Below are 15,746 nucleotides of genomic sequence, written 5' to 3'. Positions count from 1 at the left end.
GACAGGGTGAGATATGTGAGAATGTGAGAACAACATGCTTTTTACTGCAAGTCAAGGACTTCCAGCCTGCACCTGGAGAGGCGTGACAGGGAAACAACTCCAGTCAAGACGATAACCTGATTGCACCATGTGATGGACATATAGAAAAGGGACTTTGACTTTTCTTTGAGTGGGGAAAACTCGGGGGCATTTCAGATTTGGGTTTTCCCAAATGTGCCAATATGACATCTCTAATAAAAGTAAAATGCTTGCCTTGGAGTTTTATTTCTGTTGGGGTTGTTACTTGGAGCCCTGACATACTGCTAAACTGCTGGCAGCAAGTGATTAGCAATAATAGCCTGCAGTACTGCATTCTAACCACTGCGCCACCGTGGCTCTTTCAGTTTTCCTGGCAAAATCCTTTCCTTACCCACACTGATCTATTTCTTTGCTGATAAATAGGAAGAATTTCAAGAGAGTGTTTGCACTGAGTTCTGCTTCATATATTTCTCTTAAATTATAAATGAGTTTCTTGAACAGCTTGGATGCACTTCTAGAAAGCCATCTACTAATCCAGCCCTTGATCACTATTTAACTATCAGCCAATCTTGTGTCCAGCTTCTGTCTATAAATTCCAGAAGCTGTTATGTCCTACAAGAGAACAAAATATTTGCAAATGAATATAATCGTGATATGTAAGAGGATGGGATAATTGTCTCTCCCTGTGTTATTACCCTAATAAAGGTTGACATTTGACATCAAAGGCAAACCTTCCCTTACAAATAGTTTTTCATCAAAATTTGACACAAAAAATACCCCTTTTCATATATTGTGGTCATGATCATTACCATATTATCTATTTTTTTCCAGAAATCAAAACATGTGGGAAGCGAGCAAACATGTATCATACTATCCTATTTGTCCTTCCTAACTAACACCTTTGGCATCTCCCAAAATGTATGGTATTTATCCACCACTTGCCTTCTCCTCTTCAAATCCTTCTTTTTCTTCATGCTTCTTTCTTTCATTTCTTCTAGGCTTCTCATTGTTACTCAAAGATAAGCTTCTAGTATACAAAACAGATATTTTCCCCAAGCCTGGCCTAGACTGACCCATTCCATCTCATCTCATTCTCCCCTTTTGTTTCTCTTGGTTCTTTTTTCTACAATAATGTAGCTTCTTCAATATAAGCTTATTGAAATATGGACCCATCTATTTTTTTTCCCTAAGATGGCACAATAGAAACAAGAACAGCAATTTTCACCTGGCACAAAAGCAAGTATTGTAGACAGAATCAATTATTTCAACTGAAGGACAATTTACACATTTAGATTTGGTTTTTGAGTGATGGGTACATTTTCCAGTGAAAGATGAAATAGAACCATCCTTAAGTTTAATGATAAAAAGTTTGCTTTTGTAGAATGAAGCCACGAGTTAAGTAGAAAAATAGAGATTTTGAAGCAAAAGAGATATTTGTTCTATTTTGTTCAAATTTTTGCTAAAATACATTACCGAAGATAAATTTTTAAAAAAATTCTCCTTATATCATAAGAAATGGCCCATTAGAACTAGTGTTCAGCCCATGAAAATGATGGGCCCAGATTCAAAACATGATAAGAAAGAGAGCATCTTTTCAACACTGTGCATTCAGTTTTCCAATTTTCATAAAGTATGTCAATGGTCATTGTGTTATATGGCTTGAACAAGGCAAGGCTAAAACTGTAGACTCTTGATTCAACATCTATAATGAACAATCATTTTCAGAAACAATACATTTCTGACTACTGATTGGCAGAAGACAACATATCCAGAGAGTTTACAATATTATAGGTATTTGATTGGCTGAACAATACTGGACTTTCGAGGACAACTTGCAAAGTTTTAGAGGGATGCCAGAGCATCAATTTTATCTGTAGGATAACTTGGAGCAGAAAAATCCCTTTTGGCAAAATGGGTGGCATACACGTTTGAAAAATAAATAAACCTCTATTATTTCTATCCAGATGGCTTCTGACTACAATGACTGAGAATTGAAATCCAGTACAAGTTTTCCAATTATCTGGAAAACATCAGTTTGGGAAACATTTCTTCTGTATCACCAGAGTTAGAATACAAACCATGTCTTGGAAGCTTTAATTCATCATAGGATATTTTAGTCCTACAATTTAGACCAGATATATTAAGAGATGTGGGGGAGTTAAAGGAGAAAGGCATTAGTTTCTAAATTTGAAGTTTCAAATTTAGAAATTTCAAGTTTAGAAATTTCTAATTGGTTATCCAATGGATGTTACCTTGAAAACCTGCCTCCTTTTCAACAAATAAAGTGTTACGGCTAGATTGGCTGATATACACAATGTGCATATCTGGGCTTGTGTTCTTTGAGGATATAGAATTTGCATACTATGGAGTCTATCTAAGGAACATGGGTTCTTCTCTTCATTCTTGGGTACTTTCTTTTCTCAAATGGGGTATTTCAATGCAAGCTGCTGTTACTATACATAGCAATAGCACTTATACACTGCTTTACAGTGCTTTACAGCCCTCTCTAAGCAGTTTATAGAGTCAGCATATTGCCTCCAACAATTTGGGCCCTCATTTTATCATCTCAGAAGGATGGAAGGCTGAGTCCACCTTGAGCCTGGTGAGATTTGAAATGCCAACTTGCAGCCAGCCAGCCAGAAGTCAGCAGAGGTAGCCTGCAGTACTGCATGCTAACCACTATGCACTGTGGATAGCAATAGCACTTAGACTTATATACCGTTTCACAGTGCTTTACAGCCCTCTCTCAGTGGTTTACAGAGTCAGCCTATTGCCTCCAACAATCTGGGTCCTCATTTTACTCACCTCAGAAGGATGGAAGGCTGAGTCAACCTTGAGCGGGTGAGATTTGAACAAACCGCTGGCAGCCGGTGATCAGCAGAAGTAGCCTGCAGTACTGCACTTTAACTACTGTTCCACTGTAGATACAACCCTGCATGTCCAAGAATTTCTCTCTTGAATCTATATTCCTGAGCTTCCTTTTGGCTCCCTCCATGTACCCCAATGTTACCATTCAATTAGAAGCAGGACAAAGTTCAGTAGAAGCATGATTTTGGCTAGGTCAGATACTTACCATCTTAAGCTGCCAATTTTCTCTGAGGATTTGGCCTCCCTGACACTAGTAAGATAGCTTTTACTCAAGTTAGAACATAACCTTAGAGATAAAATTACGAAAAAATTGGCCTATCTGTAATGGGCTTTTTATTCTTTGGGTTTTACCAAAGCTGAAGAAATTATGAAGCAGCAAATAATGGGTATTGATTTGCAGAGAGATAATGCCAGCAGCTTTCCTTGCATTGAAAAGGGAAACCTAAGTAAACCTTTTGTTCTGGCTAAATGTCTAGATAATCTTGCTGCCACAAAGTACTGGTGCTGATGTATCCATTTTATACTCCCTATAATTCAGAAGCAGATCAAACTTTGGGTCATGTGTTGCTGTACTTCCAATTCTAAACTGAAATTTGTCACCTGTATTTACCACTTCTAAGTAAGTTCTTGACAGATAAGGGGGACAAAAATCTATATTTCATTTCTTCTTGGAGACCAAAATGATTGTGTCATTTTTAATGGTGCCAGGTTCTTTTTCAGAGTGTGTATCTTTATAAAACTGATAATAAGTATAAGTATAATCTTTATTGTCACTGTACTTAAATACAACACAATTGGTTAATAAACCAATTGAGCCTAACTTGAAACAAAGGAAGCATTCTGGCCATATAATTTAAATTTTACATCAATTTATACTGCTCCAGTTTATTTTATTTTCTTCCTAATTTAATTAGAGTTTTTTTGTTTTGTGTATTTCTATTTCATGGCTGTGAATTCTTTTCAATAGCCTGTATAACTTTCAGGTCATGATTTGATAGAATTAGTCTAAAAATAAATAAACATCAGGGCAAACAAGCTACATCTACTGTGGAGGACCAGGCTGTATGTATGGAGGAATTTTAATGTATTTTTGATGGAATCTTGGATTTATTCATTCAAGCTCCCTTGGTTGATTTTTTTTTAAAAAATGGTCTTATGTTAGAAACACCGAGTCATTTCCAGGTTGAAAGGATTAGCTGTTGACATCACCATTGTTCTGGGGATGCCCAATTGAGGGCTTTTTTCATTTCTCCAGCAAGAGCTGGCATGAAGGATAAGTGCTCAACCTCACCTAATCATAGGTATTGGCTCTCTAACCTCCTGCCTAGTGTTCCAATCACTCGAGCTACTGTGCTCCTTCCTCTATTGGTAAAATCCAATGATAGAAGTTGGAGATTATTATCATTTTAATGAAATTTATTTTTGTTTACTCATCTTTACAGTATCTGAGATTTCTTTGTGTGAATAATGTCACAGTAAACTGTTTAGGTAAAGGTAAAAGTTCCCCTTGCATATATGTGCTAGTAGTTCCTGACTCTAGGGGGCAATGCTCATCTTCATTTCAAAGCCAGTGTTATCCGAAGACATCTCTGTGGTCATGTGTCCAGCATGACTCAATGCTAAGGTGACCAGATTTTCAGATTGGTAAAGAGGGACACCTTTGACCAGGGGGGGGGGGGGCTTGATTAAAAATTTTATACGAAGCAACAAAAATTTTCATACAATGCAAAAATAGTATTGTAATATTTTTTTCATTTCAGCATAACTACAATATACAAATATAAATTGTAACTGTTGCCAAACATCAAAATGTTGATCATGTGACCATGAGGATGCTACAATGGTCACTAAGTGTGAAAATGGTTGCTAAGTGTGAAAAATGGTCATCAGTCACTTTTTTCAATGCCATTGTAACTTTGGTCACTATACCACCTTTCTTGCCACAGTTCTTAAGATAATAACTGCAGCTGATATTTTGTATTTTGGATAGAATCTTTTTTAAAATAGTTTAAGACAATTTAAAAAAAGAATCCACACAGAATACATTGAAGTAAAACATTTCAAACTATTCCACACAGAATAAATTGAAGTAAAACTATTTTTAAAAATTCTATGCACAATATATTTCAAAGTATTGTGCATAGAATTTTTAAAAATGGTTTCACTTCAATTTATTTTGGATAGAATCCTTTTTTTTAAAATTGTCTTAGACAAATTTTTTAAAAAAGATTCTATCCAAAATACAAAATACCAGCTGCAGTTATTCACTTAAGAACTGTGGCAAGAAAGGCGATATAATGGGCTTTCAAACTGCTAGGTTGGCAAAAGCTGGGACAAGTAGTGGGAGCTCACTCTGTTATGCAGCGCTAGGGATTCAAACCACCAAATTGCTGACCTTTCTGATCGAAAAGCTCAACGTCTTTGCCACTGAGCCACTGCATCCCTGTGTGTAGTATATATGACACTAAATCATCTTTGGAGATTCAGGAGTCCCTATTGCAGAGATGATTTAGAGAATGACTGTGCAAATTATGGCCTATTTTACTTTCCTCCTTTTACTGGGTCTTTAAATTCCTCAAGATTGTAACCCCAACATTCAATTTCAAATTGCCATGATTTTCTACTATTTGGGAAACAGGAAGGGTATATGTGTTAAATCTCTATTTAGACATGCTCACATAAACATGTATAAATTCTGGATTTCTTATGAAGCAACTGGACTGAAGCTGTTGCCTGAGACGAAAGCCTATCACTTCCACAAATAAAACATTTCAATAGACTTTCAACAATTTCCAGAAAACATGTCCTCCCCAATCATCAGATTATTGATTTTTTTACTTATTTATGGCAGCTTTGTCCTTTCCAAGAGTTGCCTTTTCATTGCTTCCTTTTTGATTGCTGATACTGAAATATATCTGACATTTACAATAAACTAATTTTAGCTCAGTAATACTTTTTTTTTTAAGAAGAAGATTCTTCATTGTGCAATGCACAAAGATCTGTACAAATAATGCTACTGACTGGTATTATTAGGATAAATTATGTAGGCCTTAAAAACCTCAGGGATTATTTCTCTGCTGCGGTTTTCTGGTAGAAGGTAATATTATGTGAAATGCAAATACTCATTTTCTCAATACACTTATCCCATTGAAAAATAAATTAATTTGTGATCAAGTTCTTATTGAACTTGAGGTAGAATTTAATCTGCTTCCCAAATAACTAGTTCCCAAATATATAATAGTAAAAAATGAATACCTGGGATATTCAACTGAATTCAAGTTCATATAAACCAGCATGTTTAATTATTTTTTTCTGGGTGTTTTTGAGCGTATCTGTTTCATCTAGTGACTCCCTTTCCATTTTGAGTATGCCAAAGAAGAGTATGAAATGTGGAAGTAAAGGATTTTGACAAGTGCAATCAATTCATTACTTGATCAAATACCTGTAAGTGAGGCAGAAGTTCAAAAGCTCTTTCCCATAAGATGCTAGTGAGGAATGTTTCATTTTTTCCTCCAGATAATGTCTTATTTCTTTTTTTAAAAAAACAATTAGTAGCAGTAGCATCAAATGTTCTGAAAAGTCTGGTGACTATATACTCCACCTCCGTAATATTCCAGGACTTAATGCTATATTGTTCTTCAGACTCAAGGAAGATTATTGATTGCCATTGAATTCTCCAGAGCTTGATTAAATAGTCTGTGTATGTCATGAATGAAGGCAAAGATATGTTTCCCTGGATCAGGTTGCAAGATCCAATTTGGCTCATTTCTCAGGACCAAAGGTTTTGTCTTCAGAGTGCTGCCAAATTCTCGCCTCCATCTTATCAAGTACTTAGGAGGCGAGGCAGTAGTAGGATTCAAATAATTTAATGACCGGTTCTGTGCCGTAATGACCAGATTGGTAGGTGTGGCTCGGTGGTCATGTGACTGGGTGGACATGGCCAACTTAAAGTCACTAAGGTCGATTGATGCTTCACCTTAGGTGTTAACAATGTAAGTGTTAACCAGAGAGGCAGTTTCTGTAAGCAGGGCAATAAAGATTAGGCTAGAAACAACACCAGAATGTTTCCTTCCTGCCTTCCTTACAGGATTAGCCCTGTAAAGTGGAAAACAACAAAATAAAATTTCTTCCAACAACCTGATCTCCGAACTGCTTAGAAAGTTAACAACTGGTTCTCCAGAATAGGTGAGGACTGGCTGAATCCCACCACTGAGGTGAGAGCTTGGCAGCACACGGAAACATCAGTCTTAATAGCCAAATATCAACTCCCCAATCTACACCTAAAAAGCTACACACATCAGGTACCATAAATAATAAACACAGAATAGCATTCATGTCATGTCATGTTTTGCTTTTCTTTCTTTGAGTCTAAATATAAAAGTCTATTGATTAATCTGGGGGAAGTGATCTAATTCTCTACACTGAAATCCATTACAAGTAAACAAAGCCTTCTCAGTAAAGTTTTACAAAACATTTAAACAGGTTAAAAAAAAAACCAGAAAAGAAAAATGTCAGGCTACCAGATTAATACTTTTTGATGTTGTGTCTTTATCAGCTTTTTGAGAAGATAACCAAGTGGCTGCAACCTGGCACTCACATCTAAACAAATCTGGCGGTAGACTAAAAAAAATGCAGCTGTGCTTTGCCTGTCAGACATTCAGATTGTTCTTGAAAAGGCAAAAAGCAAAAATGTCATTTCTTTTACCGGGAGGTTGTTCACACAAATCTTGACATTTGGGCTAGCAAGTCTAACCTTCAGATCTGGGCTTTCTTTGGATGCTGAGCACAAACACAAACTACAGACAGTGAAATATGTCCAGTCTACATGCTATTTCTGTCATCTTACTAAGCTGAGCTCATTTCTCACAGGTAAGTTTAGGAAACTGAGGACTACTAAGATCTAAAGGTATAAAGAAACATGATCTATGCTTTGTGTACAACTTACCACTGCCCTATTTCTCTCTCTTTTTTTAAAAAAAAATCCCTTCATTCCTTTCAAAGACACTCTGGTAGCATAACAAAGAATCAGACAGGATTACAAAAAGAAATGTAAAATAATTGTAGGTTTCCTGAAAAGCAAACTGATCTGCTCAGTGGCAAAAGAAAGCAAGTATAGTACCAATAGTAATTGGCACCTTGGGTGCAATTCCAAAAAATCTGGAGCATCACTTGAACATTATCAGCATTGACAAAATCCACATCAGGCCATTGCAAAAAGCATTTTACATTCTGCAACAATACCTTTAATATTATTAAACAACCACCTCTGCCTATCTCAGGTTCTTGGGAAAAACTCAAGAGGTGGATAAAAATGTCAAATCCAATCTAAGCATCTACTTGACTGTGCAACAAACTATAATAACAAGGAGCTATATATGTCACCAACCATTTAAAATGCATCATTAAAGCAGCTAATAGATATAAACGGAAATAAACAAACTTCAAATTCTCTCTCTATAATCTATCCAATACTAAGTTCTGGATACAAAAGTGGTTTCATAAACCACTTACACTATATCATAACATTAGGGACACGGTGGCTTAGTGGCTAAGACACTGAGCTTCTTATCAGAAAGGTTGACAATTCGGCGGTTCAAATCCCTACTACCTGAAGTCCAGTAAAGTGAGTGTACTGTTCTGAACGGGGACAAAGGATTTAAAAAACTGCACTCCCAGTTATGTTAAGAACCTGGTTGAAAATAAGAAACTGCATGAAAATTTGAGGAGGGTAGATGTCCTCTGAAAAGAGTAGAACTTTTCCATTTTTCATAAATCCTTCAGTTGAAAGAGATATAGATAGATAGATAGATAGATAGATAGATAGATAGATGGATGGATGGATGGATGGATGGATGGATGGATGGATGGATGGATGGATGGATGGATGGATGGATGATAGATAGATGATAGAGTGAGTGAGTGAATGAGTCATAATGTAAAGTGTCACCAATATCAACATTTAACAGATACCTAAGCATTCAATGTTAAAATGCAGAAAGATTGAAAGGTGAAAAAAAGTCTCAGGGAAAATATGGCCCGGCTGGACAGCTGAGTGGCAAACATTTAAATCTTTTCCTGAGTGCTCCCCAGAGACTTACAACATTTATAAAAATGTATTATCCTTTAGCTAAAACTTGCAGAAGGAACAAAGAACACTGTGGTGCTGATGCCAACATTTTGATCGTATAAAATATAAAACAGATGATGCAACTATGCTGTTAAAAAATATCATGAATCTAAATAAGGTCTTACCACAACTTTAAATCAAGAAGTCAATTCTTTGCATACAAAGCTAATCCTGCTGCCTGGATAAAATTCAAAAGTGACATAAACTTGCAAACCCCACCTTCTCTTTTTATCCACCAGACACTGAATCATTCTCTTTTGGCTGCTCCAACCTCCCTCAGTGGAAAACACACACACACACACACACACACACACACACACACACACACACACACACACACACACACTTTTTCCATTTTCACATTCAAGGAAAAATTTGAGATATTTAATAAGGTCATTTTACCTATCCAATACACGAGCAAAACATTAAGCTAAATCAAAGATAAAATCAGCAAAAAGAGATAAAACAAAATTATGACTATGGTTATTTTATCAAGATATATGAGCCATGGAAGCTATAAACTGGGTACCTTGAACCAGTCCCCCTCTCTCAGCCCAATGAACCTCTAAGGATTGTTGCAATGAGGAAAATAGAAGGAGAAAGGTGTGTTGCATACATTCTCCACATTGAGTTATTTGTAAAAAAATATAAGGGTGGGATGCAAACAAACATACAACTCTTTAAAGATCAAACATAAAGCCAGGACTTTTCTTTTACAAGTATCCATTGCCACAAGAGCAAGGGTAGAAATCTGAGAACGGAACATAATTTTAGCATATCAAGAAGAGTTCTGCCAATGTGCTTTAGACATAAATTAGGAAAAACATCCATTAACCCAGTTGTTCATTTATTTTATTGTGGATAATTTTTCTATTCCATATTATAAGTTGAAGACTATGGGATATTGTCATACAAAACACTAAGCCTTTACTTAAATATGATTTACCGAACGAATACAATTGCTGAATTCACAGAATGTAGTAAACTAGAGAACTAAATTTGAGACTGTAGGACAGTTAGAAATCCTTGGAAATCCTTGAATGTGACTGCCAGAAATCTCCAAAAGTTGTTATGACTATTACAATTTTAATGGCTCAGAAGGGTAGAATTACTGAATACCTAATAATCTGATTAAGTATATTCACTTCTTTTCATTTTCATTTTAAAATTTATTTTAAATATGCACATGCACATAGGCAAGTATGTTACCGTGGAGTAAAACAGCTTGATAGCTATATCTACTGTCTAAAATATGGAACAGCATACTATTTATAACAATTATGGCAGAGAAATGCTGAAAGATGAAGATGGGGAAGTGCTGAAAGACGGAGATGGAGAAGATGAGTCTAAAGTGCGTAAGAAACTTGAAGCTAGTCAAGAACATAAGGACACTGATGTATAAAATAGCTTCTGGATGTTATATCTAAAAGAAGTCCTATCCCAGCAGGTTCTTAAAGCAGAAATTGAAGATCAATTATTATTAAATTATTGCAGAACCATATGAAGTTCAGAAGGTATAAATGGTAATAAAACTATAACAGCCTTTGGTTACAAAATCCAGTTTAGTAGGCATCATATTTAGGATAGTTATATTCAAAATTAACCATAATTTAAATGAAAACATTTTTATACTAACCATACCCATTGGTTTCCAGGGTGTGGTGTGATCTACCATTCAAAATCAAAGGCATTCTTCATAAACTATAGCTTGCTGTCCGTTCTGGGTGGGTTTCGACAGCAACCTAACTCACAAGCCAACCAACCACACTTTATCTTAATGATATACTGGAGAAAACATGAGATATTCTCACAAGAGAGTATTACTTCTGCAAAACAATGAACACATTTCAGTTCCATATTAAGTTAAACCATGCATTATTACATCCATGACTTGTTCTAACCTCTTAATGATCTGTTTTACGTAATGCTGATGTCCTTTGTACAATGTTGTGCTGATCCTGAGAAACTAGGATTTCGAATTCAGGGAGAAACTAGAAGTGAAAATATTTCCTTTATGTTCTACCTCCACCTAGAGAATTGATTGTACCCCGTTCAGTTCCCAGAATCTCCTTGGAAACCTCAGAACCTTGATAGATTCAATTATGAAGCCTTTTGTGTTTAATAACTGACGATTGACTTATATTACATTTTGCAAAAATCAATCTGTCATTTAGAAGTTTTAATCCAGAAGTCAAGGCTCAGCTTCTTTAATCTACTTTTTTTTTTTACACGAAGTAAATGTCACTGAGTAGAGATTCTGACAGATAAAAGCTTTTTTTTCCCCCCCTAAGGGTTGAGTTCACACATCGTAGTAAGCCATAATGGAATTTGCTTTGTTTTGGCTTAACCCAAAATGTGAACTCAGTCATTACAGTTTTCCTAATCAGAATTTAACTAGTTAAAAACCCAAAGCTTTGTTAAATAACTTTCCTCTCAACAAAAAGAAGCATTAAAAATGAAATTTATTTCGAATATGGATCTGGCTATGTAAAAATAAAACAATAGAAAAGAAAGATTTAAAGGTGATTTCATAAATCATTATCAACATCATATTTAGAAACATTAGAAAGGCTAATGCATGCCATCCTCACTATGTATCGGACATTAATATGATTGAGCGGGTTCAGAGGTACTTCACAAGAAGATTACTCCACTCCTCTACTCACAATAGAATTCCCTATGCCATCAGGTTCGAAATTTTGGGTTTGGGCAATCTGGAACTACACCGCCTGTGGTATGATCTAAGCACAGTGCACAAAATTGTCTGTTACAATGTTTTACCTGTCAACGGCTTCTTCAGCTTCAACCTCAATAATACATGAGCAAACAATTGATACAAACTCAAGGTAAACCTTTCCAAACTTGATTGCAGAAAATACGGAATGTTCTACCTGACACCATTGTTACTTCCCCAAACCCCCACAGCTTCAACCTTAAACTGTCCACCGTGGACGTCTTCCCATTCTTAAGAGGTTCATAAAGGGGGCATGCATAAGCGCACCAGCATGTCTACCCTCCCTGTCCTACTGTCCCCATTTATTTGTATTCATTTCTTTTGTTCACGTCCATGTTTATATTTATATCTGCTATTTTGTACATGTTGGAAAAACTAATAAGTACAAATATACATTTTGTTTCATATCAGGTTTTCTGACATGGTTCTTCTTATTGGTCTGTATTAACTTCTCAGAGGCTATCTAGCTCTTAACTGGCTCAAACTTCCAAGAAATTTTCCATTAATCTTTATTATAAAACCAAATTTAAAAGTGTTTCCCAGTGTTAAATACATGAGTGATGAAAGGATGTTACATCCCCTGGGATTCAAATTTGATGTCATTTTTTTCCCTCTGTGTTCAAAGTATTTAAACTCACTTTATGTTTTTTGGTACTCAGCCTTTGGTTGTCAATTTACATTCTTCACATTCCTTACCTTGAAAAATCACAGCTCCTGATATAATCTGTCACACACCACAGAATAAATCTATAGACTGAAATTATATCTTTCTGCCCAAGAACCAAGACCTGTACTCCCTTACATACAATCAGTTTCAGCAAATGATAGCAGGGGAAACAATGATTGGAATAGGCTCAGGAGTAGTGTTTTTCAAAGCCTTTCAGGATTTGATACATCAAAACAGTGATTGACAGGAGACTTACCATTGCTTCATGATGAATTCAATAGGTGTGAATCCCACACGTCCACTGAAAGGAAACCACACTTCGTCCAAAGATTGTCATCTAAAGTTCCTGGTAGAAATGACAGGTTTTAAGAAACTCATCATATACAGTACGTGTACAGACACACACAGATACACACACAGACACAGACACACAGACACACAGACACACACACACACACATACATACATACATACATACAGACAGACAGACAGACACACAGTAAAACACTGAATAAAATAATCATTCCAATTCTAGATTTGCTTGCTACGCCTTTTAGGTTATTAGAGATTAGCTGATAACACAGCATTATCCAGGTATTTATTTATAGGGGGAAAATGTAATTTCTAATGTTGGATTTTCCCTCTTACCAGAGGGAGGCCCTTTGTAGAGTACTGTGAAGCCATTACTATGGCAACTCAATTGCGCTGTACAGTAGAAGCCATTTTACGGCTGTACAGTAAAAGGCATTTGTATTGTAATAGAACACACACACACAAACATGAGTGATGTTAGGGGTGTCTTACCCCCACAGTATTTGCTTCCCGAGAGTGAAACATCTGTGTACTAAGTTTGGTTGAAATTGCTCAAGGTGTTCCACAGTTATGCTGGAACATACACACACACACAGAGCCATTTTTATAAAAAGATAAAATTTTGCTCAGCTATACTTTCAGGGGACTGCAGCCAAGAAATTAAAAGATGCTTGCTTCTGGGGAGGAAAGCTATGGCAAATCTAGACAGCATACTAAAAAGTAGAGATATCATCTTGCCAACAAAAGTGTGTATAGTCAAGACTATGGTTTTTTTCCAGGTGCAATGTATGGCTGTGAAAGTTTGACCATAAGAAAGGCTGAGTACCTAAGAATTGAGGCCTTTGAACTATGGTTCAAAGGACTCACTGGAGAAGAGCCTAATGCTGGGAAAGACTGAGGGCCAAAGAAGAAGGGGACAACAGAGAATGAGGTGGCTGGATGGAGTCACCGAAGCAGTTGGTGTGAGCTTAAATGGACTCCAGAAGATGGTAGAGGACAGGAAAGCCTGGAGAAACATTGTCCATGGGGTTGTGATGGGTCAGACACACAGCTAACGACAATAACAACAACAGCAATACTTTCAGGAAAGAAAGAGAGTTGAACCATACATAATTTTTCTAAAATATATGAATGTAAAATGGCAATCAGTGTTGGCATCAAAAGACCTCTAATTGCTGATGGAATCTCTAGGAATCCATGTGACAATCTTTAGAATTTGGAGGCTTGCAGCTCCTGCTATTTATTGAGTTTTGCCTGATTTATAAAATTTTATATTTATGGGAGGGGGGGAGGAAGGGAAAAAATGAAACATGGCTTAAAATGTATCTTTCTGAAAACAAACCTTTATTTCAAATGTATATCTAGGGAAATGGCTTCATTTTTTTTCCAGCATGCCACTAAGAAAATGTTCCCTGAAAGAATATGAATGGCTCTGTAGGAAGACAGAATATCAAGATGAGATGTTGTTCCCAAATCCCAAAAGGCAGAGCTGGGCTGGGGATTTTTCATTCAGTCTTTCCAGACCATGAATCAGATGGTGTCTTTGATTCTGGAAATAATCAGACACTGTCTCATCAAGATTCTTCACCTCAAGCAGGAACTGCAGGCACTTGAAAAGAAGAGAAAATGACACTGCAGCAACAGAGAAGGAGAAAGAACCCAGCAACACTTTTAACTGTTGTTTGTAGTTACTCTCCCCTTCCCCTCCAGTAATGTATATTGTTCTAGCCACAGTTTTATGATAGGAAACACAGTGAACCTGTTACATCTGCACTGAATAATAATTGAAGAAGGAAATTAAGGAATGGATAACCAGCCACCATCGAACTAGTCCATCAATACTGCACAATTTATTCAGATCCGATTATTCTTGTTCAATAATAGAACAACCCTTGGTCAAAATTTTCAACACAGTGGTAGATTAACTTCCCAGTTGGAATAAAAAATGGCTTGTTAAAGAAAGTGCAGGATGAAAATTGTTTAATCTCATGACACTTGGACAGATTTAGCCAGTTTCAACTGGGAAACTGTAAGCATCCTAGATCAAGCTAAATCGAAAAACACTTGAGAATTCCTGGTATTCAGACAAATCACCCATCAATATAGGAATAAGCCATATATCATATATATATCATTCAGAAGAGACAACAAAAAGCTAAGAAGAAGAAATAAAACACATTATCTTTAACAGCCAATGCCCAGATAAACAGGGATTAACACCAGACAAACAACCCAACTACCTTAATTAACACATTTCCAAGAAGAAAACAACATCCTCACCAACACAGGGCAAGCCACTCTATATAAACAGGGAGCACGTGCTACATATACTAACTCTGATATTACCTAGCTGGGTTATGAAAGATCTGTAAGCAAACAACCAATCTCAGAGAGCACTAAAGATTCCACAGTTCAGCTCTGAACTACATAATGAATATACTTTTGTATTGGAGAAACACACTGCATATTTTGATTTTAATCATGATTTGAAAGTCAACACATCGGGATTCTTAATACATAGGACCAAGGTGGCGCAGTGGTTAAATGCAGCACTGCAGGCTACTGCTAGATCAGCAGTTCAGCGGTTCAAATCTCACCGGCTCAGGGTTGACTCAGCCTTCCATCCTTCCGAGGTGGGTAAAATGAGGACCCAGATTGTTGGGGGCAATATGCTGACTCTCTGTAAACCGCTTAGAGAGGCCTGAAAGGCCTATGAAGCGGTATATAAGTCCACTGCTATTGCTACTTCATCTACACTGCAAAAATATGGATGATGGCACAGAGATATAGAGCACTGTAAATGTTTGTTGCCTTCTCTTTGTCACCTGTGGTTTTGCAATCCAACTATCATAGACCTACCCACAGCAGTAACCTTGACAAAAATAACATTTCAATCTTCCCACCTTAGCAAAGCTTTGTTGTAACATCAACATCTGTTGTACTGCTGTGATATAACTGAGATACCAGCATCCACATAAATGATTAGCTGATATATGCCTTGCCATTTCATAAATAAAATT

This window comes from Thamnophis elegans, chromosome 14 (assembly GCF_009769535.1).
Source record: "Thamnophis elegans isolate rThaEle1 chromosome 14, rThaEle1.pri, whole genome shotgun sequence".
NCBI classification, from domain to species: Eukaryota; Metazoa; Chordata; class Lepidosauria; order Squamata; family Colubridae; genus Thamnophis; species Thamnophis elegans.
The sequence above is the reverse complement of the archived record's forward strand: the minus strand, read 5'-3'. Positions refer to the sequence as shown.